The 25911-nt window shown below is 50.6% G+C and overlaps 1 protein-coding gene and 1 pseudogene across 1 annotated transcript in view; both read right to left on the minus strand.

Annotated features, from left to right (window-relative positions):
• The window catches only part of NAV2 (neuron navigator 2), a 722564-nt gene that overhangs the window by 507687 nt on the left and 188966 nt on the right, over positions 1 to 25911 (minus strand). The gene's annotated exons all lie outside the window — the stretch shown is intronic.
• LOC132021119 (RNA-binding protein with multiple splicing-like) overlaps positions 7139 to 25911 on the minus strand; it is a 34066-nt pseudogene continuing 15293 nt past the window's right edge.

The raw sequence follows: 25911 nt of genomic DNA on the forward strand, positions 1-25911 counted from the left end.
TATATTTAGCTTCCCACATTGCTGTTCTATGTGGTGTGAATTCACTGATGAAACCAACTGGAGCTTTCCAGTCCTTGCAACGGTTAGATTTCTCCCTGTGTGACATACACAGAGATGCTTGCCTCAATTCCTCCTTAAAAAAACCAAATCAAAAAAAAAAAAAAAAAAAAAAAAAAAAAAAAAAAAACCACCTGAAAGCCAGGGGCAGGGAGGGCACGCCTTCCTCTGGGCAGCCCCAACCAGTAACTGAGCAAGGCAGGAAGACAAGGGCCCAGCCACTGTTGTCCGATGTGGGACTCCTTCAGCAGCCATGTCTTCTTTGGCACTTGCTCTGTCCTGAGCCAGTGGGGACCTCTGTCTCATCTGTAGCACCATCCAGGCTTGCCCTGCACAAGCACGCATTCTGCCCTGTCTTTCTCTAGGTGTCGCACACTGGGACACGATTTATACCTCTTATCCCATCTCATCCTACAGAATCCAGCCTGCAATGCCCTGTCCATATAAGTGCCCTTATGTCTGGAGTATCGACTGATCCGCGGGAGGTGGATGGTAGGAGTCACTGTGGAGCCTACAAGCTGAGGGTCAGGCCAAGGCTGCTGTAATCATGACATGAGATCTATTTTGGGACGCCTTCCGGCCAGCAGCCAGCAGAAGTATCTCTTGGGGACTCTACAACCTCAGACCCTATTTCTTTCTTCCAAATGCAGTGACCGTCTTAGCTAGCTGATCCTCTGTGGTCCTTTTCCTCCCTGGAAGGCTGAGATCTCACAACGACCAGAGAGAGTATCCAGAGTCCCCCCAAGGCTGGTCCAACAGAGGGCTTGATAAAGAAATGAGGGTAGCACCCAGTGGACAACCATTAATTGTCTCTGCTTGGCCATCTATCAGGGCAACATGCGTGTTCTCTCCGAGGCTTCTGATAAGGCTACGGAGACCGTGTGATAGGGAGACGGAACCCACACTTGGAAAGCAGGACGGACCCGGAGTTCAACCCCAGGCACGGCAACTCAACCCTGTGCTCTCGGTTATGGGGCCTACTGGTCTCGTCTCGTTGATTTTATTTTTCTGTTTTTAATCTGTAAAATGGAAATAAGAACAATAACTATTGTTCTTATTTCCATTTTACAGATTAAATGGGTCATGATTAGGATACGTGAGAGAAGGTCTATTCGATCACAGGGTTTGGATCTTGCCTTATCTGCATGAAGGGTGTTAGTTACAGTGGGGTGGTGAGACCTAGTTCTTTCCCTCTTTCTTTCTTTGAGCTTTCCAGGCACTAGAGTGTGCCAGTCTTTACCACAAGCTCCATATATACAAGTTAATCATATTCATGTCTTTGCATAAATTAATAAGCCGTAATTATACATTGTAGCAACTTCTAAATAAAATCCCAGAATAGCTATTTCAATACAGCAAAGCCTTAACAATGGTTATTTCTGGGCAGCAGAATTATGGGTGATTCGTATTTTCTCCCCAAATGTTCTACAATTAGTATGCATTATTTTGAAAAAAGGGGGAAAAAAAAAGAAAAGAAAGAAAAAACCATGAGTAAGAAGAAAACTGTCCCACAATCCCCCGTGGTGGGAAATCTGTTCCCTGGCCTCGGATTCTGCTGACAGCTTCTGTGACTCCGAGGACCAGGGCAGTCATCAAAGGTCTGAACTAGCTTGGAAATAGAAGGTTTGGCAGTGGAATGTGGTACGGCTGCCCAGGCTGGGGGCAAGAGGGTCTGATACTTCTCCTTTTCGCTCCGTGGAGCAGGATCAGAAAGGAGAGTGCCAACTGGGGGGTGTGGAGAAGGAGGGGAGCCCCCTCTGGCACGGACGTTGACCCCAGTTTGTGGGCCCATTCTACCATGTGCTAGATGGGGGACCTGGGGCCAGTAACCCTGCCCCCTACCCCTCACTGCGTGGCTCCATGTCTTAGTTGTCACCTCCTCTGAGAAGCCTTCCTGGGTACCCCTTGTGAGAACAGGCACCCTGATCTGCTCAGCCCTCCACATTACCATGGTGTCCTCATGGCCTGGCCCCTGCCCGAAGCTAGGAACCACTGAAGAGCAAGGAGCAGGCTGACCTACAGCTCTTTCCCCTTTGCCTCTCCCGGCGCCTGGTCTGGAGCCGACCCTCCATAAGCATTTGCTGAATGAACACCTGAACCCATGAGCCTGGGCGAGGCCCCAGAACGGCAGATGCACACCTACAGCCCCCGCCCTCCAGGTGCTCATGCCGTGGGTGGAACTCAGTCTCCCCAACCCGATCGACACTATGGCTGATACCTTAAAGGGGCATAAGAGAAATTAGGAGAATAAAGGAGAAGAGGAGTCCCCCAGGGAGGTATCTGTAAGGACCTTATACAGGAGGCAGAATTTGAGCAGTGCCAGGGAAAATGAGTAGAACCTTCCCTGCGGGGACAGAAGGCAAAGTGGGCAGAGGCAGAGAGCTAGGCAGGAGGCTGTGTGCAGAGAGGAGGAGGGAGGAGGAAGGTGGGGGCCGATCATGGAGTGCCTTGGATGGGAGATCAGCAGGTCTGGTCGGCATTCTGGCAGCAGCAGGGAGCCAGACAGGTTTGGGGGTGGGGGGCTGATGGGCTCTGAGTTGTTTCTCCCTGGACTGGCAGGATCAGGCATCTCCCACCTGTGCTTGATGATCCCAGCTTCAGCCAACATTCTTTGGTCTGCCCAATAGGAAGGCTCAGAAAGAGGACCAGTTTGGAATCTGGTCTTGAGCAAAAACCCCCTCTAATTTAAACCAGCATCTGTGAGAAGGGCTGGCCTTGGCACGGGTCCTGAGCAACATGAACACGATTAACCTCTGCCAGTTGCAACAAATTAACTGCAGAAAGGACATCCTGGGAGCAGGATCTTAAGTGGGGCCGACACTTAGAGATGAAGCCTGTCTGCCTTGCCTGAGCTGCAGGAGCAGAGCTGTGGCTTCCTTTTGGGGCCCACTGCCCCCAAGAAAGAGGACATCCTTCCCCAGGGCCTTTGTGTGTGCCGCTGTGCAGCCCGAAATCCCTCCTCCCAATGCTGAGCACAAATGGTCAACCTGATCTTTCAAGTCTGGGTTCAAATAGTGCTTCCTTAGTCATGTTTCTCCTGGCTCCACATTTAAAACAGCTTTGCTTCCCCTCTCCATCAGCTCCTAGTAGGATCTGACATTCTGCTTTCATAATGCTTATTTTATTTTCTTGTACATTTATTTTCTTCTTCCTTGCTGAATTCCAAGTAGACTGAAGCTCCACGATAGCAGGGACCTTGTCTTGCTCACAGCTGTCTTCACAGTGCCTAACACAATGCCTGACCCTTCATAGGTCCTCAGTTAAAATGAATTGAGAAGAAGGAAGAAGGGTGTGGGGGGGGGGGAGTGGGGAGAGAGGAAAGAAGGAAAAAGGGACGGGCACTTCTAACACGAGAGTTCCAAAATGACCCTCCCAGCCCCCAGGCTTCCTGCCCTGAGAAGACGGCCCATTAACCATGAGCCCACAGCAAACCTCCAGGGCAGGGCCAGGGTGTCGCATCCCCAAGGACAGCGCAGGTCTGGAAGCTGGTGTAGGACAGGAAGGGGAAGAGGAAGGGACTGACTTTTATCTGGCGTCTACTGTGCGCCAGGCTGTTCTGCTGAGTGAAACCTTACATTTTGCAATTTACCAGGGAGGAGGTTGTAGCTTGCAAGGCATAAACACAAAAGAGCTATGATTTATTCTGCACAAGGGGCAGGTAGGCATGCTACCTGGACAGTGTCATGGATCATTCCCACACGTCTGGAAGGTACACGTGGATTACCCCCGAAATGGTATGAGCGAGGGACACGGGGATATTCTGCAAACATGGCCGATTTCACACAACTAGTCAGCTGCAGAGCCAGGCTCAGAACCCAGGTCTTTCTAAGCCAGGTCTAGTATTTTCCTTTGGCAGAGACAACCCTCCACACTCTCATGCTGCCTGTCCTGGCCCGGCCCTTGCATCCCACTCTCCCAGGAAAGGCGGTGGAGGGGGAGGGCCGTTCCAGGCCACGGTTCTCGGCACACTTTTCAGACAATTCCCTACACATCCCTGCGGCTCCTCCTGGAGCTGGTAATGAGCCTGCCACCTCCAACTGCGGAAAGCTGCCTGGGCCACCTGACTCGGCGCATATGCCAAGGGCACCCACGCACACAGACAGGTGAGGAGAGATAGGCCTTCTGGCCCTGCAAAGCCTCCAAGCTCAAGGACCACCCAGGGAGACCTCCCTGAAAGGCTAGAATGCATGGCAGGGCCAAGGCATCGCTTTCTGACCAGTGAAAGGACACAGTCCCTAGGCTCTGCTGCCCAGTGACAGATAAGTCTCATCATCTCTCCAAGCCCCAACGTTCTCCCCTGTAAGGTTACTGTGAAGAGGGACTGAAATGACAGATGCCATGCACGGCCCGAGGTTGGCCCAGAGAGACAGCTCAGCACAGACTGGTTTTCTCTACGAAGCACAGACCTGTACCAGGTGAGTTCTAAATTCAGAACCTGCCAGCAAATCCTCCTTCCTAGCTGTATGCTCAAACCTGGAACAAACCCACACGGAGCCCATGCTCGGTGCCTGGCATACTCAGGGCGCCAGAGAAAAGGCAACAAGCAAGATGGTCAAACCCCTGACTTCAAACCCCTTACTACAGGGGCTGGAGAAGAAGAGGGGATAATCAGCGAGATAAAGAAATAGATAACATGGTCCATCAGGTAATGTGCTAAGAAGGAAAACCCCACAGCTTTCTGTAGAGCAGAGGCTGCTAGAATGTCCCTGGGTATCCATGGACGGCGCGCTGAGTAGGTGACTTCTGAGAAGCGTAGGCGGTGAGGAAGGTGGCCCTTGGACTTTGGGGGAGGGGAGAGGTCCGTTCCGGACAGTGGAGGCAGCAGGGGCACACCTGAGAGAAAGGGGCCGGACTGCCTCCTGATCTCAAGCACCAAGGCAGAGTCCCCCCTGGGTTTCGGAGACCAAGCATTTCCCAAACAAAAAGTCAAGGAGAAAATGAGATTTTGTACCATGCCATCTGAGGCCAGCTTTTCAAAAGGAATAATGTTGTCCTCTGTCGGTTTGGTGGTTTGTTGTTTCTGGGAGGGGAACTGTCCTTGGCAAGCTTCAGCACCTAACACAGGTTTCCCCAGCTGGAGATAACGAATGAAGATCACTGTATGACTTAGAACAAAATCCCCATCATTTATGAAGCCCTTACCATGTGCCAGGCACAGTGCTGGAAGATTTGGGGTACACCATGACTAATTCCACTCTTCTGAGGGGGAAACTGAGGCACAGAGCGATGGGCCCTTTAACCAGACTCACACAGACTGTAGGTGAGAAGCACAGAGGACGATGGGCCAGGCCGAAGGACAGGGCCTTGTGCTCTCGCTCCCCTGCTCGCACGTTCGTCCACCCAATGTTTACTGAGCACCTACTGGGAAGCAGGCCCTGCGTCAGCTGCTGGGGTTGCAGCCGTGAGACAGGCCCTGCCCTCAGAGAGCTCAAAGTCTGGGAGAATCAGAAGATGAAACAAAAACACAAAGTGTGATCAGCGTTACGATAGGGCGTGTGTGGGTGTGGGTGCGCGTGTGTGCAGGGAGCCCTTGCCCAGGGGTGAGGCTGGGGACAGGGTGTGTGTATGTCGGTGAGCAGGTAGATCAGTAGGAGGAGGCCCCTCAGAAGAGGGGAACTGTAGTCTAAGCAGGACTTTAAGAAAGAAAGTTCCATGAGGGCCTTTTTTTTTTTTTTAAGATAATAACATGAGAAAGAGGGTCCCAGGCAGGAGGCGCGGCTCGTGCGCGAGGTCTACGAAGAGAGCATGTGTCCGAGGGACTGATACGCAGCATGCCCGGTACAGAGGGCGCCAGGGTGAGAGGCCCAAGAATGTGCCTGTTGACAGAAGCAGGCCCAGCTCGTGAAGGGCCTTCTGATTACGGAGCAGAGGCCAACGCCATCCCTGGGGAGATGGAACGTCAGAACTTACTAGGTGTGTGGCCTTGGGCGAGTTATTGAACTCTCTTAGCGGGGCTAATGAGACAGGAGAGAATGGAACGGATGTGAGAATATTACAGTAGTAAGCCTGCAAGATGACTGCTGAGAACAATATACCTTGACCCAAAACCACATGGAAAGCCCCAGCTTGGTTCGCTAGTAGCTGAGTCTTCCCCCAGTCCCTGTCCCGGTTGGGTCATTCGCCTGCCTTTCTTCCTTCAGCTGCAAGAGGTCCACAGACAAAAATGAAAAGCAAAAGAAGTATGTAGGAAGCTGTCAGCTGGGAAGTTCTGGACTGATGGAGACAGAAATATTTACTTTGCAGGGATAAATATTTCAGAAACAACCTTCCGTCGTCCAGTCTCTGGTCTGACGTCGATCGTCCCTCACCAGGACAGCGTTCCCACTGCCGGCAGAAATGACAGCCGCAGCCGGCGTGGGTCCCCTTCCATAAGTCACATGAAGACCCCTCCATGGGACTTGGGAAATTCCATCTCACGGACAATAGCGAAAATGCATGGATTTGAGTTGTCCCTCGATTTGTCCCTCGATGTGCTCCTAGAACATTTCTGTGAGCACAGACTAGTAACCGGGCCTCCACAGGCCTCAGTTTCCCTGGCTCTCATACCTAGACTGAGCTTACAGATACCTTCATGATGGGACTATAAAGATGCGGCACCCACAGTAGATCACCTTCGGCTGCTCTCCACCCTCTCTGCCCCGTGAACTTCCTAGCTGACCAGCAGCTCAGAAGTGCCGAGGTCCCCAGGCAGTACCAAGCCTAGGCCATTGGCCCTCAGCTGCCCAGGCTCTCCATCTCTCTGGCACAGGGCTGGCTGTCACAGTGACCGAAAGAATCTCATAACTGAGCCAAATGGTGTTCCCAGAACTCAAGCTCACAGATAAACTTGAGGCTTACGGTGGTAGTCAGCCCCCATCCCCTTTGGATTCAGAGAGGCCCTTCACTCCGGACTGCCTGTCTGTTTCTCCTCCTCTGTTTCTCTGCCTGTGAACAGGCAGGTAAATGAAAATGACCCCCTTGGTTAGCCCTGCGAGGGGGATGCAGGGCACTGTCCCGCGGTCTGATTGCAGCAGTGGCCATGGACCGACCTCAGAGTTCGCCAGCGTGAACCAGAGGAAGCCCAGCGCTCCAGGAGGAGAAGCTACAGGATCTGTTCCTCTAGGTGCAGGTCTGCATCAGGCCACAGCTGGCGCTCCCGGCGGCTGGAGAGATGGCGGGGCAGAAAACGGAGATGGCCTGGGACTCCTTCACCACAGCACCTTTGAAATGCACATCTTGGCGGGTGCTCACAAAAGCAGACGTGTTTGCACACAGACACGGTGTATTTTAGGTGTGCTCAAGGCAGCGAGTGGACTGAGGCAGTCACTTCGCTGGCATTCACTCCTGTGACAAAAAGGAGGGCTGTCAATCTAGGCCCACGCCAGATAGCCACGAAAGGGGTTCACAAGGGATCGGGCTTCTCCGGGGATGAAGTCGCCTCATAACTCGAGATGCTCTGACCTGTGGGCTTCTAGGAGCAGAGAGGAGCACGGAATTGGTGCTTTCAAGACTAGGAATTTGGGGCAAATCAAAAACTGGGACCATGATTGAGCCACGCATGCCATCCTCACTGAAGTACCCTTGGGTAAGAGGGAAGAGGGGACTTTTAATTGTGGGACAAATGGGAATTTTAGTAATTTGGAAGACTGGGGAAATAGAAGAGTAATCTGTTGAAGCATTTTGGGGCAGTGTAGAGTCAGGGGCAGGAGAAGGCTTTAGGGTTATGGACACCAGGGTTTACAAACTTGGCTGTTGGAGGACTGAGCACATGTGATATGGCTGCCGTCCAGCCCACAAATCTGTGAAGCTCTCCGTTGGTGGCACGTGACATCCTTATCTTTGCTTACTAGCTGTGTGGCCCTGGGCAAGTTACCAGACCTCTCTGAATCTCCATTCCACCTCAGTAGAATGCTCATGAGGTACAGAAGAGGACACGATAGGTGCTTAAACCATGGTGATGGGCTTCTTCATGCCTTGTTCCCTAGGGGATGGCAGGAAGGGAGTTGACTTAGCTTGGGATCAGAGGGCAGGTCTGTGCACCTTCATGCGCCCACGTCACTCTTCACCCCCACTCTGAGGTGAAGGGGGTTGGCTAAGTGTGGTAGCCACCCCCACGCAGTTGTGCTTCTTCAGATGGAAAAAAGAACACGAGGCCCAGATCACAGCTTTGCCAAGAGTCTCCTTAGAAAGGCGCCGTGGCCAGCACTCTGCGAAGGCTCTGCCAGGACCAGACTGGGTGGCGAAAACAAAATCAACCTCTAACCACGAGGCGCTTTCGGAGGCCTCAGGGGAGAGGCCCAGCATCAAGCCGGCTCAAGGTCTCACTTTTCGAGCAGCAAGAGGAAAAGCTGCACCTTGTCTTGTGACTATCCCCAGACAGTCCTCTCTGCAGTGGAAGGAAGATTCGAGAAAACATGCTGATCCCAGCCTCAACCCATTCCCCACTGAGAGCCCTCTTCCACAGGGGTTCCTGTGTGTGTGTATGGCTCCCCCTGCAGGTGGCCATTGTCACTGTGCCCCGAGACCCTTGCCGCAGAGTGGGATTGTGGCGGGCGGGGGAGGGGTGGCTGACTTCTTCAGCAAATTCCCCCCCCTTCGAGGGGTGGAGTAAGATAGAGTGAAGGACTGGCTCTCCTGGGACCCCCAGGACCTCCATGTAGCTTCCATGTGCACAGCTGAAAACAGGGACTATCTCTAAAGAGTAATGCCATTAGTAGAAGCTAGTATTTATTAAGCACTTTCTAGATGCCAAGAATTTTACCTGGTTTACCTCCTTAAACCCTCTCAATCGCCCTATGAGGTCATCATGATTTCTGCCTGCACATGTTACAGATGAGGAACCCAAGGTTCAGGGGTGCTAAAGGCCATACATTTGGTAACTGGCAGAACTGAGATTAGAACCCAGGGCAGCCTGACTCCAGGGCTTGTGTTCCACCACACTAGCAGTGGGTCTCTGACTTCAGGGTGCATGCAAATCCCTTGCGCACACGTCAAAATGCCAGTTCCAGGGCCTTGTTCCCATAGATCTGGATTCAGAGAGTCGCGGAAAACCCAGAAGTGCATTTTAATAAGGACATTGGTGAGTTCTGGGTCACTGATTCCTGGATCCTACTTCGAGACCTACTGCAGGCCAGGGGGGCTGCCTCACCATCCAAGGGCTCAAATAGCAACCAAGGTGGTCATTTTAATTTATGGTTATTACAAGCAGAGAAATGGACTGTGGTCTGTAAAAGTCCCTCCGTGTCAAAGGAGGACAAAGAGTAAATTCGACCCTCAGCCTCCAAGTTTGTCTATAAAATCTATCCAGACTGCTGGGACTTTGATGGTAGAGTCCTGCGCGCGCCCCCCCCCCTCCCTCCCCACCGCCCCGATTGGTGATCCGCCAGGAGGGCGGCCCATGAGAGGAGAGGCTGAGAAAGTAGAAGAGTGTTTCTGGAGGGGGGGGTTGTTTCCCTAATAACTGGGCAGTCTTGAAAAAGCCTCTTTGCCTGATCTTGGTTTATCCATCTAAGCAATGAGAGGACTTGAGGTCTCTAAGTTTTGAAAATTCTGTGTACCCATATTTGCAGTCTCTGTATTTCTTTTGGCTTCCCGCTGGCTCTTGGAGCAATCAAACTTAGCTGTCCAATGTCTCAGTGTGTGCTTTCTAATGGGCCCAGATGTTAAGTTAATTAGGGCTTTGCTGTTAATACCTTCCCCAGGTAGGTAAGGCCTCTTAGTAGGACCTACTCCAAGTTCAAGGGTGATGTTATTTTCAGGACCCAGGGCAAACTCACTGGAGTAGATCGGTGGTCAGGGAATGGAGGAATGGCCAGTGATTCCCTGACGTGCCACCAATCATACCACCAAGGCATATGCTTGGCTTTCAGTGGAAACTTGATTATGAAACAGCCTTGTCCTATAGGCTCTGAGTGCAGGAGATCAGCATACCAGGAGACAGACAGCCGGGGCTCCAGCCCTAGAACAACTGCTATGGTGTAGAGTGAATCCCTATCAAGTCTGGGCTTCCCTTCCCATCTTTGTAAATGAGGCACTGGACTTTGTTCTCCATGGTCCATTCCTTCCTTCCTTCCTGAGTTCTGAGATTCATTATATCTCCCAGCTCTATGCAGACATAATCCCTACTCAAACATCTTAGAATTCTAGCCTGTTGCTCATTTAGTCCCAAGCCCCATTCAAGCTCCAGGGCCACCAAAACCTGAAATTGAAAAAAAGGGGAGGGGGAAACCCCCAAACCAACAAGGGTCAAAGAGGTTAAGTGAAGACTTAGCCCATGTCTCATAAAGAGGGCAGTTATTGTAAAGGTTTTGTGCTTCCCTAAAGGACACCTGACACCTTCAAGATGTCCTAAAAGTTTGTGCGGAATCCCCAGGTGTTACTGTGATTGTCCACTAGGCTTGCCACCGTCCAGAAAGAGATCTGGCCCCAAAGTCTGGGGAGTTGGGCATAACTTGGTCACTGTCATTCTTAATCTGCTCACTTGGAGGTGCTGTATTTCCTATAAAGGGACGTGAGGATAAATGAGACAATATAGGTAACACTTGGTACACAGCGAGAGCACCATAAATGTCAGCTGTTGTGGTTTTGGTTATTTTTACTAGTTAACCTGAATAAGGGTATCTGTAGAATGGGTATAATACAGGTATCTTCTCAAAAGTTTGCTTTTCACCACTTTGCTTTTACAAAAGGCTTCCATCAGTACCTCCGTTGGCTAACGGAAAGACATCTGAGGCGGACCGTTGCTTTTATGAAAAAGGACAAAAAGCGAAAACAGCATTCAGTGTACACTTTGCAGGCAGCCCTTAGAGAACATTCTGCACTCCAACAGCAGGAGTGGCGCCACCATGCGCCTTCCCCGGAAACTACACTCAGCCGCTCAGCCTCAAGCCGCACAGCTCTGAACTGTGTCTTCGAGCATCTGGGCTCTATCTCGATTTATTTAGTGCAGCCCTTATCAATATGTGTCCTAAGGTATCAGAAAAGCCTAAGAGAGGTTATCTGGGGAGGGTGTCTGGGAATGCTGAGAATTTTTCCTATATAAATTCTGATTCTTTGTTTTACCCCATTTCAGCTTCGGAAAGGTCTCCCAGGAATGCTTTATTTTGGGATAGCAGGGGAAACCTCTGCTACCACTGTCAGGGGAATGGTTGGAGGATTAAATGAAATAAAGCACGAAGGCATGAGGCTACCCCTTTGGAGGCTCGATGGCCAGATGGCTGGCACCCAGGCCCAGGGTGACGGCAGGAAGGAAGGGAAGATCAGAGTGAAGGCACGTCAGAGACCTCAGCTCACATCTCCTGGAGCCCCCCGCCCACAGCCCATTCCTCCTCCCCCAGGGATGGCAGCCTGGGACAGTGGAGAAGCCTCTCCTTAGGCAGGGCTAGATGCCAAGCCTGACCCAGCCCGACTTACAGGCTGTGGGATCTTGGCCAGGAGGATGCAGGGCAGAGGTCCCACTCGAGGCACTCAGTGTCCGAGAGGTATTAGAAGCAGAAAAGTTAGGAAGGGCTTTAGCGACATGTAGGCCGTGGAATTTGGAGTTCACAGCGAGTGAACTGAGACCCCAGGGACTCCCTAACATGTATCTGAAGTAGAAAAGCTGTTGAAAATGATTAAGTAACTTCTGGATGCCTGGTAAGACTGGGAGCTCACGATTTGTTCACTGGTTTACTTTACCTCTTTCATGAAAGCGGAGACATTCAGTCAAAGTAGCAGTGCCCTGAAAGCAATAGCCAGCCTCAAACAGCCTTCAGTGCAGGCCTTGGATATCTGGACCTCACCCTTGTTATGCCGAGGTGGGCATTAAGTCCAGGTGATTCCTGGTTTTCCCTAAATAACAGACGGGCCCCAGCACGGTGTGCCTTCCCTGGCCTCCCACTCCAGTCTCCCCTGATCCCTTCCGATGGAAGCTCGGTTAGGATCATCTCCGCATATACCTGTGTTTCACCGACAGCTGGCCACACCAAGCCGTGCTCTATTGTAATCTTAGTGAAAACCAACAATAAAGGGAAAAAAAACCCACTTCCTGTCTCTTAGCATCAATGAGGCATTCCTCTTCCTGACCATATAGACCCAAGCAAAACTGAGGGCTGGCTGAAGGTCAGAATTGGAAGGGATGGTTGAGATCAGGTGGGACACCTGGCAGGTGCCTTCAGTAGAACCTAGTCTTAGTGGGAAAAGGGGTCTGTGAGTCTTAGTGGGAAAAGGGGTCTGTGGTCAGAGAAGTTTGGAAACGTGTGGTCTTCTTCCCTTATGTGCTGTGTAAGTGGTCACATTCAAGGTTCAGAGGAGCCCAAGGAAAGACACTTGTTTAATTTTGTTTAACTCACAGTTTCCCAAACTTACTTAACTTTGGAACTTTTTCTACCATGTGCTTTTTTTTAATAGTAATACCTGTTGACATAGCATTTTTCCTATTGGCTCCACTTCATTTCCTGTCGAAAGCCACTACATTTATAACCCACTCTCTAGTCCAAGTATCTGGAAAGCTAAAGTGAGCTACCCAAGGCCACACAGCTAATTATTCTTCATGGTAGTAAAAACCAGGATTTGTGGAATCCTGGATTTGTGTAGTGTTTTCTGGTTCCCTATGCCCTTATATTATTCCCTCATGGTATTTCATTTTGTCCTCAGAATATAATAAGTGCTGTCAGTGTCGTTGAGGGCATTCTCCAGGGCAGGGAGCTTCTAGATAGGACCATAGTCAAGCTACACAGGGACCCAGAGACCCTGAGACACTGAGGCCCAGAGAATGTGATTCATGTGCCTGAGATCACACAGCTGGGAGAGAGCAGAGCTAAGGTTTGAACCCAGCAAGTCTGTAAAAGCCCAACTTCCAGCACCCCCAGCCCAAGGAGGGGCTGTTTTCCTGCATGCAGGAAGCAGATGTCTGGCTTGCAGATAGCCTGGGAATGTCAGGGGTTTTCCGAAGCTGTGGTTAGAGATTGGATGGCTCAGGAAGCATAGCTTCATTCTTTTATTCTTTTTCGACAAGGGACATAATCAAAGGAGGCCAAACCGTCAGGAAAATGGAGGCTATTTGACCACTGATCCTCAGTGAAGCAATGAAAAATAGCTTCGGCAAAGAGCTAATTAGGAAGTCATAACTTGGAAAACCACCAAATGCAATTTTGATGAGGATGAAATTTAATAAAAGCACAGCTTCTGGTCCCCACAGCTCCAACGGAGCAGGCACGTGAGGGGAATGGCTAACAGAGAGGCCATTCAAGAACTGGAGACGCCAGGTAGGTCAGGCAGGGGGAAAGCTGTCTGTCCACCCTTCAATGAGCAGAAGGCCCAGGACACAGAGTGGTCTACTGAGAAGGGGGCTCTGGAGCCCAGCCAGAGGACACAATACATGAACCAGGCTGGCCTTGGGAAAGAGAAGAGGCCAGAGGCTTCACAAGAAGGCAACTTCCTGTCTCCAGACTCATCTTTCATATAAGGCGGTTCTTGGAAACTTCCTTACCAAACAGATAAGAGTGGCTTATAATTAAATAATTAATTAATTTAGTTTTTTGACAGAGAGTGAGTCATGGAGACAGGAAACAAACGGGGGGAGGGGAGAAGGAGAAGCAAGCTTCCCTCTGAGCAGGGAGTCCGATGCGGGGCTCGATCCCAGGACCCTGGGATCATGACCTGAGCCGAAGGAAGTCGCTTAAGACGGAGCCACTCAGGCACACCAAATTATCCTAGTTTCACTGCTGGTGTCAAAGAAGGTAAACAGGAATCCAGATCCTACCAGCAAGAGACAAATTCTGATTAATAATGTTCAAAGTAATATCTCAAAATAATGGAAGCTCCCACCATGCTTCATAGCTTATACGATGCTTTCTTGGGTATTTCCTTCATTGGTCTACACGATAATTGTATGAGGTAGTTGTCTATCTGATATCACATGAAGAAAAAAAGGCTCAGAGAGGTTAAGTGCCTTGGCCAAAGGCACACAGCTTATACGGGCAATGTGCAAGGGAATGTGCTTTGGATTCACAAAGATCTGCCAGAGAATGCCAGCTCTACCCTTCCCAGCTGTGTGAGCTTGGGAAAATCTCTGCAGTGTCTCTCAGCCTTGGTCTGCTCAGCGGCCACCGTGGGCCCCATGTTTGGAGAGTTTTCCCCGTGCCAGGCACTGTTCTAAGTATCTGTGCTGGATTGTTTGCAGAGAGAGGCACCCAGAATTCCTCCCATCGTTAAGGTGCAAGTAACTACTCCCAGACAGAAATGGAGCTTCTTCCTCTTCTTCTTGAGTCTGTGCTGGCTTGTAGCTTGCTTTGACTTTCAGAATGTGGTGCGAGTTTCTCTGTGTTAGCTCCTTGTCTGGGCCTGAAGACTGTGGCAGCTTTGGTATTCATTCATTCTCTTGGAGTCCTGAGCCTCCTTGTAAAAATATTCCGACTGACCCGCTCAAAAGAGAAGCTCAGCAAGCCGCTAGCTAAGGCGCCATACATTTGAGGAAGAACTCTTGGATCTCCCAAGTTGGAGCTGTCCCAGCCAACACTGCATGGAGGAGAGGGCTGCGCCCCCATGGAGCTCTGCCTTTATTTCAAGAATCGTGCGCAAGTAAATAGTTGTTTAGGGTGATTGTTTTGCAAAAGTAGACAAATAAAACAGTGCCTAATTTGTATTAATTCATCTGTCTTCATCCACCCCATGGAGAAATTGAGGCACAGAATGTTTAAATAATTTTCCCAAAGTTGCACACGTAATAATGGCAAAACTGTATTTAACCTAGGCAGGCTAACTCCATCGTCCACGTTTGTAAGCACCACATTATACTGCCTCTTTGTAAAAGGTCATGCCTCTCAGAGTCATTAAAGAGACCATCCCTGCTGAGTGTGGTCCCACAGGGGCATCCCCTTCTCCAAGAGGAACCTCCCCATGGGCTCACATATGAACCAGACCAAGAGCCCCTCAGTAATCCTGACTCAATGCTGCCCTCCAGTGGCCACTGCCTATTATAACCTCCTTTGGGCCTCTACACAGCCCCAAGCTAAAGAAGGCAGTTCAGCAATCTGTCGTTCCTGCAGGAACCTTCATGACCCCACTCCATCCTTCCCAACTGAAGTTCAGCTCTGTTCTGTTCTGTTTGGGTCTTGCTTTAGCCAGGGCTTGTCATGTTCACTGCATCCCATGTATAGCTCAAACTAAGGTGACTCGAGGCTCCTACAGGAGAACTGATCAGAGCATTTGGGGAAGGAGAAAAGTCCCTACTCAAACCATCAGCAGACCTGAAGCCTCCAGAAACCTCTTAGTTTTCTTATTCCAAGCCCAACACACCATCAGTCGTCAAGAATTGCAAAGACAGCATTCAGCCAAAGGGAGACGTTTGCACTGAAATTACTTTCCAGGAGTTAGGATAAATCAAACACGCAAACACTACATTCAACTTACTCATCATTAGCCACAGACTGTAAGAATCTGTAGAGTCTAACAGGTAAAAGTCTGGGCTCCCGGAAAGACAGACCGGGGTTTCAGTTCTGGTTCCATCATTTACTGGTTGTATGACCTTGGATAAGTCTTTTAACCTCCCTTGGCGTCAAAGCCCTCATCCACCAAATAGCTATACGGACAGGATCTCTCACAGAGTGAACCTGGGAGTGGATGAGATGACACGCGAGAACACAAGTGGTTGTGAAGTCTGAATCATACTGTCTTTGTTCATTTGCTTTTTTAGTCTTATTTAGTCTTCATTTCTCCCCGATTAGTTTACATTATAGAAGTAATGCATGTTTATTACATAAAATTTGGAAATTGAAAGAGAAAGAAAAGGAAAGAGAAAAAGAAAGAAAGGAAAAGAGAGGAAAGGAAAAGAAAGAGAAAGAGAAAGAAAGAAAGATGCATGGGTTTTAAAATCAGGGTCCATTCAGTGGAATGTGAACGGGGATGGGAAACATGACAAATTTATTTCATCAGCCTCTAACTTGAGTGCAGCATTTCCATCCATTATGAGTACAAGCATCAAATCACAGTGAGTCTTAGCTGAGCAAGCCACACCATCAGTAATAGAAATGTCAGGCATTTATACGCCACATTTTCATCTTTGCAGGTATTTTGAAATCCTGTTTGCCTTCCCCACTCCTTCATATATATGGTACCTAGTTGACGTGCTGCTAGATAATCCTTATTACTCGCGGTAGCAAAAAGAAATACACACTTTACTAAATTGCAAATCTGTTTTCATATTTTGATACTCATTTTTCAATACCATCGGTGTACTTGGAGATTCTATGTTTTATATTGCATGCATTTAAAAACATGCCGAGAGGGACTGACAGGCTCACCAAGCAGCCAAAAGGAGTTTTTGTTGCACATAAAGAGTTAAGACTCACCTGCTGTGGCGTCTCCCCTCAAGCCTGGGAACAGTTCAGACTCCCACCAGTCTCTAACCAGTTACTTATTTTCTATTTTTGTCCTCCAGTTGTATAATATAATTCTGTTGCCTGCATTGTTAACCCTAAACCTGTTTTTATGCTATTTCTTGCCATATAGTTTTTAACGGTTTTCCATTTTTGCTGATGCACCATAGTATACCATTCCTCTCTAGTTTGCTGCCATTAGGAGGGTTTGACTCTTTCGCTTTTATAAATGACATTGGGTGAGCATCTTCCTGCATAAAGGATCTTCCACATTTTAGATTGTTTCCTTGGGCAAGATCCCCAATAGTGGCAAAGTGAGCATTTTCAGAGCTCAGACATCCTCCCTGACACCCAGGGAGCAGAATGCTCTGACAATCAGGAGGGAGGGAAAAGGGAGAAGGCTTTGAAAGAGGGAGGAAAGGGAAGCTGTTGAGCCAGAAAAGACAAATGAGAGGACAGGACTGCCATGGACAGGTGTGCAGGCTGTGCCCTGATCAAGGGCGTCCGACCCAGGTGATAAGCATGGGTTGAGCTCTACTCAGTCTCCACTGCAAGCCATGCAATGTGACTGGGGCTGGCCGCCAAGAGGAAGGCACGTTCTCCCAAAGGCACCATGGGAACAGAAGCAGGCCTACTGGAGGAATCCACCATTGCTCCCTGGTGGCGACATCTCCTTGGGATTTCTGGGATATAAAAGCCATACCCTCAGAGAATGCTAGGAAGGAGGGACCACATTCTCAGCCTGGGGTACATAGGCCTATTGTATCTGGGAAAGCAAAACTGTGGCTTGTGAGCAAGTTTTACTTTTAAAGCATCTCATAAAAATGAACACTGACCTTCAATGAGGCTGAAGATCATTCTGTGTCTTGCTGCTTAAGAACACACCGGTATAGTGGATCTTGTGCTGTGTCACACTCAGAACCCAATTCAGGACAGAGGCCTGCATGTCCCCAGCTCTGGGAGTGTCCTTTGCTGTTGACGGCTCCCTTTCTCCCCAGGAACAACACTGGCCCGAAGGAAGCTGCCTGACCAAGCTTGCAGCTCTCACCTGATCCACGTCGGGTCTGCAGACTTGGCCCCCTCACCAAGTGGAGACAGCTGTGCAGGCCCTCCGCTCAGCCCTGGGGATGGGCTGAGGCCTTTGTGTCACAGACATCTTCTCCAACCTCTTTTTTCCCCACTGCCACTGCCTCTTACTCTGTCACAACAAGCCCTGGCTTCCTGCATTCCCTGAGAAGCCTATCTAAGATAGTTACAGATCTCTATTTAATCAAAATAAGAGGAAGAATAAATTATTACAACACATGTTGGTAGATAAGATTTTTTTCAAAACATGGTGTCCATGAGAAAAAAATGAGAATTTTTTTTTTTTTTTTTTTTTTTTTTTGAGAGAGAGAGAGAAAGGGCAGGGTGAAGGGGGCAGAGGGAGAGAGACAATCTCAAGCAGACTCCGTGCTGAGCATGGAGCCCGACATAGGGCTTGATACCACAACCCTGAGATCATGATCTGAGCTGAAATCATGAATCAGACGTTTAATTGACTGAGCCACCCAGGCGTCCTGAGATCGAAAATCATTTTTAGAAAGATCCTGGCTGGTAAAACAACAGCATCTGATTCCAGTCCTTGCCTACGTCCCTCATTTTATAGGTGAGAAAACAGAATCCCTGAAGACAAGTGACTTAAAAGTCACATGAGCTTTGAACATCAGAGCTAGAACCCAAAGCTAGACTAACAGGGTTTCGGCCCCACAAGGCCGCCTCTACTAGCTTTGTTCAAAAGGACCCATTTTCTAGACAGAAGTTTATTCCATGAAGTCTGGTGTCTCCCCTGTGGGATCTGGCATCTCCCCTGCCCTCACTCCAACATCCAGAGAGAAATCCTAACCCATAAGGTGGTTCCCATGGGGGGCGCTGGCATCAGACATCCTGAATTCAATCTTGGCTCTGCTTCCTGCCAGCTGTGTCTTCGGGACAGTTTGCTTACCTCACTGAGCCACACACTAAAATAAAAACCTAGACGTAAATTTTTCAGCACTTCTGGCCCTTGGAGGACACTGCCCTGACTTAGTTTCCTTGCTGCCCCACACATCTTGCTTTACCTCTCAGGCACAGAGCAAAAGAAAAAACATTCACAGCTTTTCAGGAGGCAGTAAGATCAGATGCTCTGTCCCCTTCTCTCAGTGCGGGAGGACAGAAGCCAGCCTCCCTTTCTGTGGGGTGCAAGGCCCTTTGAGTGGACCAGAGGGAGCATCAGAGAATCTGTGCTGCCCAGGCAGTGACTTAGCTCAGACTGGCCAGCAGAGGGCAACACTACTCTGCCTAAAGCCCAGAGGATTTGCCGCCCATTCAGGGCCTTCACCATCTGATTACTTCCCAGACTCCCACAGAGAGCTGGGTCTAGCCTCCGAACCTCTCTTTCCATGGAGTCTAGCAGCTGTGGCGTGTCTCCCCCAAAACAGGATGGCTAGACCTTCAGCTCTGCAGCAGCCAAGGCTAGATTCAATTTGCCACGCCAAAGTGTGCTTGAATGGGTTCTTCTGTTAAATACAACCATTTGTTACAAACAATGCAGCCTGGCAGTGGAGATTCAGACCAGACTGAGGCCACCAGCCATCCCAGCTCACCGGTCCCTGGGCATTTGACAACACAGTAACCAAAGACTTTGTTCAGCCACCCTAGGGGGAGGGGGAGGGAGAGAGGGAGAAAGTGTACGTGTGTGCATGTGTGTGTGCATGAGTGTGTGTGTGCATGTGTGTGTGAGTGTGCACATGTGTGCGCACTTTGTCTTCATTTGGGTATCCTGATGCTCTGAAGGCCATGAGCCCTAAGTGAAGGGCACCAGAAGGGAACCTGGAGTGAAGCAGGGGTGCCCACCGCTCTTCCTTCCTTAGGGAGTCTGGACAAACTCTGGAGCAGAGCCCTCACCTTCCCCCTGAAAGATGAGGGTCCTGCTCAAGACCATGCAAGGAACACCTGAGAAGCCCAGAGCTCGGATGGAGGGGCACGTTGACTTCCTGTAGCTCAGATTCTAGAGATGGGGAACGTTTGGGGGACCTTCTAGAAAGAGGCTGTGGCTGAGGGCCCTCTTGGGCTGGGCTAGGACCATGCATCCAGAGTGCTGTCCCTCTCAGGAGTCCATCCGGGCGGGGCTCTTTCAAGGGACAGGGACAGCTTCCCCTCACCCTAGTGACATTTTCCTGTACAATGTGTCCATGGAAAGCATCTTACACAGCCTTGCTGAGGGCAGAGAGGGCTGCTGAAATTTGCCTTCTTTATCACTCCATTGAGGCAATGGACAAGAAGAATTTCTGCTTACACATTCATTTCATCTACTTGAGTAGAATACACTCTCTCTCTTTCCTTCTCTCTCTCTCTCTCTCTCTCTCTCTCACACACACACACACACTGGATGCAACATTAATGCTAAAGGAGTAAGCAAATTCTTCCTTGGGTAGAATTGCTGCCCAGGAGACAGCTCCGCAGAGAAAGCTACTTTAAGGCAGAAAACCCTCACAGCATGCTGGCCAATGAACGCGGTTCAGCCCTTTCACACTACAGCGCTGAAATAATCTTTTTTCCCCACTTTCTCTCCAAAATGCCTCTAATATCTGCAAGACTGAATAATTTACAGTTCTCCCTGTCCTTCCTGCCACAAAGTGGTTCCACTTCATGTTGTTCCCCAGCCTTGTGACAAGTGGAGCCTCTTCTTGGTTCTTTGACCCAAATGGGATTCTGGCTGGGGTGACTCTGCCCTGCTCTGGGTGGAATGGGAGGAGGCTGGGGCGGGGCTGGCTCCTGAGCTCAGCAGCCCAGAGTCCAATAAGGCAGGCTCCGGCTTCCAGGCACCCTAGTTGTTGTGATGGTGCTGCCCTTGGGTTTCTATGAACTGATTCAGAGAAGCACAAGAGGGGCAGGGTGAGGAGGTTGAACACCCCAGTGGCTGTAAACCCGTGAATTCCCTGCAGACTCGTCACACACACCCCTGCCCTCTCCTGGCTCCATCTGCCCCCGTTCGTGGTCACCCCAGTGGTCCCAAGTGGGGCAAAGAGAAAACCATAGGTGATAAACACTTTTCCCCTCCGAACCCCTGCCCTCTGCACCCCACAGGTTCCCAAATAGGCCAGTCTTGCGCCCTCTCCGAGGGCCCACGCCACCCCAGTCTCAGCCCTGGGCTTCCACAGAGAGCAGCCCCTCATCAATTATTCACCAGCCTCCCCTCTGCTCCTCAGACAAAGGGAAGGGGAACGTGCTGGCCTCCGAAGCCCCTGGAACCCAGGGCTGTGGAGTCAGGCGGTTAAAGTCGTCTCCAGAGGAGAGGAGAGGTGGGGAGGGCCAGAAGTGGGGGGAGCAGGAGAGGAGGAAGGCAAGGGCGAGGAAAAGCAGGAGAATCAATCTGACCTAGAATCACAATTCTAGAAGTTGTGCACGGGTCTCGCGTGAAATACACGATTCCGACAGAACTAAAAAGCATTTTTTTTTTTTTTACCCCCACTGCTATTTTATCCCAGAAATGAGAGGAAGCAGGACATGGCTGGGTTTCACAGACTATTTCTTCACAGTTTCTTACTCTGTTTTGACAAGACATCTGCTTAAGCTACCAGTCTGAGCCACGCGGTGTGGAGCGGCGGCAGCCCTGCCAATTCGAATGTTCCGCAACACAGCGCCCCAGAAGCTGACTGCTCGCACACCTGGCGGCTGCCGGCGGGGCCGGCGGGGCGGGGCCAGGGGCGGGGCCGGGGCCGGGGCGGGGCCTGGCCGGCGCCGCCCCCCACCCCAGCAGCCACCTGGGGCCTCGGCGCGCGAAGGCGGACACGCCCACGGATGGGGGAGGGCTGGGTCCTGTGACTTCTCTGAGGCCCCTCCTCTCGGAGTAACGTTAAGGGGGTCCCTCGCGGAAGAGAACACGTGGTCTGTCCCCCCGCAGCAGGTACAGTCTGGAGCCCGATCCCCAGTACAAATCAACCTGCTACACAGGGGCGAGCTGCTGTAAGTCCCTGCCAGGCAGGCTTTGATTAAGCAAATGTTTACCGAGCACCCATTAAGTGCCAGGCCCTAAAGACAGAGCAGTGAGCACACAAACAGGGCTCCTGCCCATGAGTCTTATAAATTCTAATCCCTGCTCCAGAGACCATGCGCACCTGCCCTCAGGCAAGTCACTGGACCCCTGGGTCTCAGGTTCCTTATCTATGAAACAGAGATTGTGAATTGTTCATCCCAAACCCATGGATTATTCGGATCCATGGATTAATGATGTTTTAGGGAAGAAGGTTCTGGCAGAGGGCCTGCATTCAGTAAGTGGTTAATGAATGTGTATCCTCTTCTGCTCCTCTTTCCTATTATAAGGCAGGGGCACTGAGGGGCTCTGGAAGGAAATTTGGAGTTTCTTACCCACTGATTTCCTTCATGTGGCCAGTTTATTAAGTGAACATCAGGAAGAGCTTTCTTCTTCTCTCCCTTCCGACGTTGCCCTGTCAAATTTCCCTTCCTTGTCCCTGGACAATATCTCAAGCAGGTCCCAGAGTTTTTCTGGTTGCCTTTGGGTATCTGAACAATCTCCTCTCCAGGTAACAAGAAGTCTAGTACAATCTAAATGAAAACGTGGCTCTTTCCCAACTCTGTGTATGTCCTCTGTCTCTGGCTGAGGTTTGAGCTGTGGAGCCAGAGAGCAGAAGAGGGCTGGAAGAGGGGTTTGCTTGCCTTCTCCTATCTACCCTTCCTTCCCCTTGCCTTCCTGTGTCTGGTCCCTCCAGAACTGGGCGGGGGAGTGGGGAAATGGAATAGGACACTACTGGGGAAAGGGCGGATGCGGACTCAGGAATGTGAGTAATGTCGTTGTTAACTGGCTTAGGGAGCCCTGGATGGCCGGTGTGGCCTAGTGCACACACGGCCTAGTGCACATGGGCACAGTTTGGCTTCCACATCCTGTGGGGTGGCCTCTCACTCCTCCTGGGAACCTGCCCTCCAGCGTTCTCATGCAAGTCTGGTGTTGAAGTCCTACCTCCCTGGTGGGCAGCCCAGGCTCAGCCTGGTTACCACTCACTGGCCATTTGCCACACTATTGAGGAAAGGTCACACTCTCTCAAGGTTGCTGCCCTCCTTGCTCTGAAGGCAGGGGTATCTCTTCTCATCAGGTGAATCCCCAGCTTCTTGGGAACACTTGTCCTTCAGTCCCAAGGTACAGCACATGATGGAGAGAGGGCACTATGGGTTTCCATGAGGACTAGTAGGCACCTGGTTGGGAATAAGATGCCAGCCCCCCTTCTCGAAGACAACTTCAACCTCTCTGAGTGATTCCAGACAATCTTTCCCCTGGCTGCCTTTATTCACCCTGGAAGTAGGATCCCCAAGGATGGTGTTAGTCACCTCTTAACCAGTCCAGTGTAGACAGCTCAGGCCCTGCTTTACAAAGTGGGAACACCTGGCCTCAGCTTTGGAGCCACAGACATACCTCCAAGCCTGTAAGAACTGTCCCTCTTAGTATCTCATCCTGCTCATAAAGAGGAGAATGACTCTGGGTCCCAAAAGCTGAGACATTCACCTGCTTGGGGGCCCAGATGACCTCTGAACCATTCTTGCTTGGGGAATCAGTAACTGGAAAGAGGTGCTGTCTTGTCTCTCCTCTGTATCCCTGGCTCAGACAAGAAGGAGGATATGAAGAGAAGAAGTCCCCTCTACTTAACACAAATGATCTCATCTTTGAGGAGCTTACACGTTTCAATACTCTCCTTTAGAATGTTTTTAAGTTTTCTATTAGTCATCGTTGGCAGGTAATTGGTGAAGGGCACCCTCTTTGGTTACAAAGGCAAACAGTAGCCCTAGACGGTATGTGTCCATGAAGACCCACTCGTCCACTATCCGTGTGGCCTTGGGACAATGACTTGACATCTCTCTGCCTCCATTAGTGCACCTGCAAGATGGAGACAAGAACAGGTCCCACTTCCTGGGACGTGTCACTCGGAATTAGACCTGGAACCGCATATGTGCGCTGCGGAGATGTTTGCTGGCAGGAGCGAAAGGCAGTAACTGAGTTTCCCCTTCATCTGCCTTCCCTTTGATTGCCAGTGTTTGCTGTTTCAGGATTTCAGTATATTGTTATGTCCTTTCCTGAAGTTTCTTTCCTTTTTGATCCTCGTGAACTGTTCCTTGGAGATATTCATTACCACCAGCCATGAAACTGTCAAGGAACAGACGCACCCTGTGAATGGAGATGTTCACGGAAGATCAGCGGCCGCCGGAGTGAGGCTCCCTGGGTCCCGAACATTTCTTACAGACCCACCAAGTTGCAGACACTGAAATTTCTTCACTTTCTGGCCTGCACTTTGCTTTGTTTTAATTAGCAAGGAATCGGAGCCCAGAAACCTCTCAGAAAGCCAGCCGGATCCTGTAGTGAAAGTGAGTTCTCACGCCCTTTCCTATTTTACTCTCATGACTAGTCCAGGAGCAAGGATGGGCAAGCCTCAGAGCAAAGCAGAATGTGCAGGGCAGAGTCCTCCTTCTCCCCCAGCCTCTCAGCCCCTACCGTTTCCTTTGGAAAGGGCCCCCAGGGAAGGGAAGAAGAAAGAAAAACCTGGGAAACCACAGAAGAGGGAGAGAAGACAGGAATTGCAGCCAGAAGCCAGCGGCCTCCTGTCCACGCCTGACTGCACGGCGGCATGCAGAGCTAGAACCCACGACAGGCACTGCCTCCAAGGGGGGCCTAGGAGAGCAGTGGTGGGAGAAGGAAACCAGCTTCCATAATTTACCAAGAGTTCGCAGTGAGAAAAAGCAGAAGGAAGCTCTTTTCCTGTCCGAGTTCTGTGTTTCATGATGAAGTACTATTTTTTAAAATGTGGCATTACATTTGGGGGGTGGGTGAGGGGCCTCAAGTGTTTCCAGCCTCTTTGAGCCTTCCATCTGCCAGGCCTGCTTCTGGCCCTCAGCTGGGCTCCACAGATGGCTTCGCAGGCCTCGGCTGCCTTAATTCACAACCACTCTCCCACCTGAGAGTTGGCCTCCAAAGTTACAGGAAGAGGATCACTAACCCCCAGGGCAGCAGCACACCCCAATGCAGGGCTGGGAGGCCCCTGTTGGAAGTGGGTGCACAGGAACCCCCCCCATGTCAGTATCTGGGACCCCCATGGCGGCCTGCAGGACACAGTCTCTGGGCACCCACCCCTGATTCTTCACCCCGCGCCATTCAGAAAAAAGGTACAAAGGCTAAGCTAAGCTTCTGGAACCCAGGTATTAACCATGGTTTCAATTTCAACTGATTTCCCAGACCCTGATCAGAATGAGTTAGAAGTTGTACAGCTAGAGGGAGCCCAGAGTCTCCTCATTGGATAGACTGGGGAGATATTTGCACCTGAGGGTTAGAAAGTGAGATGTGTTAGGACTGGAGCTTCCCCATCTCAAGGACAAAAATGGAGAAAAAGGGAGTCTAAAATGGTTATATTTACTTTGGGGGAACTTTAGAGAGAGAGAGAGAGAGAGATAGCAAACACGCAGAAGCACACCCTAGCTCAAAACCTGGGAAACAAAACCTTTTCTACATTCCCCCAAGGCAATTTAAATAATAGACAACACCTCCAAATAGCCCAGGGTGATTCACACCAGAGTTTGGAAAACAGAGGGTGGTTACCGTGGGAACGAGCCCCTCCTTCAGTGCATCCCCCCCCCCCCCATTCTCCTCCACGTCAGCCCACCCTGCAGGTGGCTTTGGAGAGCCTGGGATTCAAAGAGCGGCAGTCCAGCCGGCTCCACTGCCCAGCTGCCGGGCTGTCCTACCTGCTCCCCAGCTGCTCGGCCCTCGCCACCCAGGCCCCGTACCCAGGGCCCCCAGCAGGGGCCGCCACAGGGCTTGCCTCCATCAAGGCATCCGGACCCCCACGGGTCAGTCAGTCCATCAGTCCCGCCTTCAGTATGGCCGCAATTAGGAAACAGCCAGGCTTGAAAGAGGAGGAAGTCTCAGAGCTGGGGGCCCAGCCTCCCCTGTCATCTGCTCTTCAGAAACCCGCGGGGCCTTGTTAGAGACTCCAAATTAAGACCAAATGGGGATGGGCTCTCTGTTCAAGGAAACATCTATTTGTTTCCATGCCTGCTTGAACACAGTTTGCTGTGGTTTCCTAGAGAAGGACTTCCCTTGGTTTTGAAACAGAGCTCCATGGGCTTCTCGGCTTCCCTGGGAACACCTGTTGGAAACCTCCTCGGTGAGGGGAGAAGCCCAACCCTCTCTGAGCGGCTCTCCTCACAACGAAGCACAGATTTGTATCTGATAACTGTGCACAATTCTATTTGGAGGCAAACAACAGAAGAGTTCTGCTTAAGAAAGGTGGCAACTATTAGATCATTCCCCCAAATGTTTCGTACCTTCAAGGAAAAATAAAAGTGCTTTGGCCTACTCATTCTAAGCTCAACTGACAAGAAACTGACTCCTAGCTCTTCAGGGCCGGCCCCTCAAATGAGTGGGGCCTCCAGGCAAGAGCCCCACAGCAAAGGAGACACCACCCACCAGGACTGTCTTCCTTTGATCATCCAAGTGGTG

Source organism: Mustela nigripes, chromosome 1, assembly GCF_022355385.1.
Source record: "Mustela nigripes isolate SB6536 chromosome 1, MUSNIG.SB6536, whole genome shotgun sequence".
NCBI lineage: Eukaryota > Metazoa > Chordata > Mammalia > Carnivora > Mustelidae > Mustela > Mustela nigripes.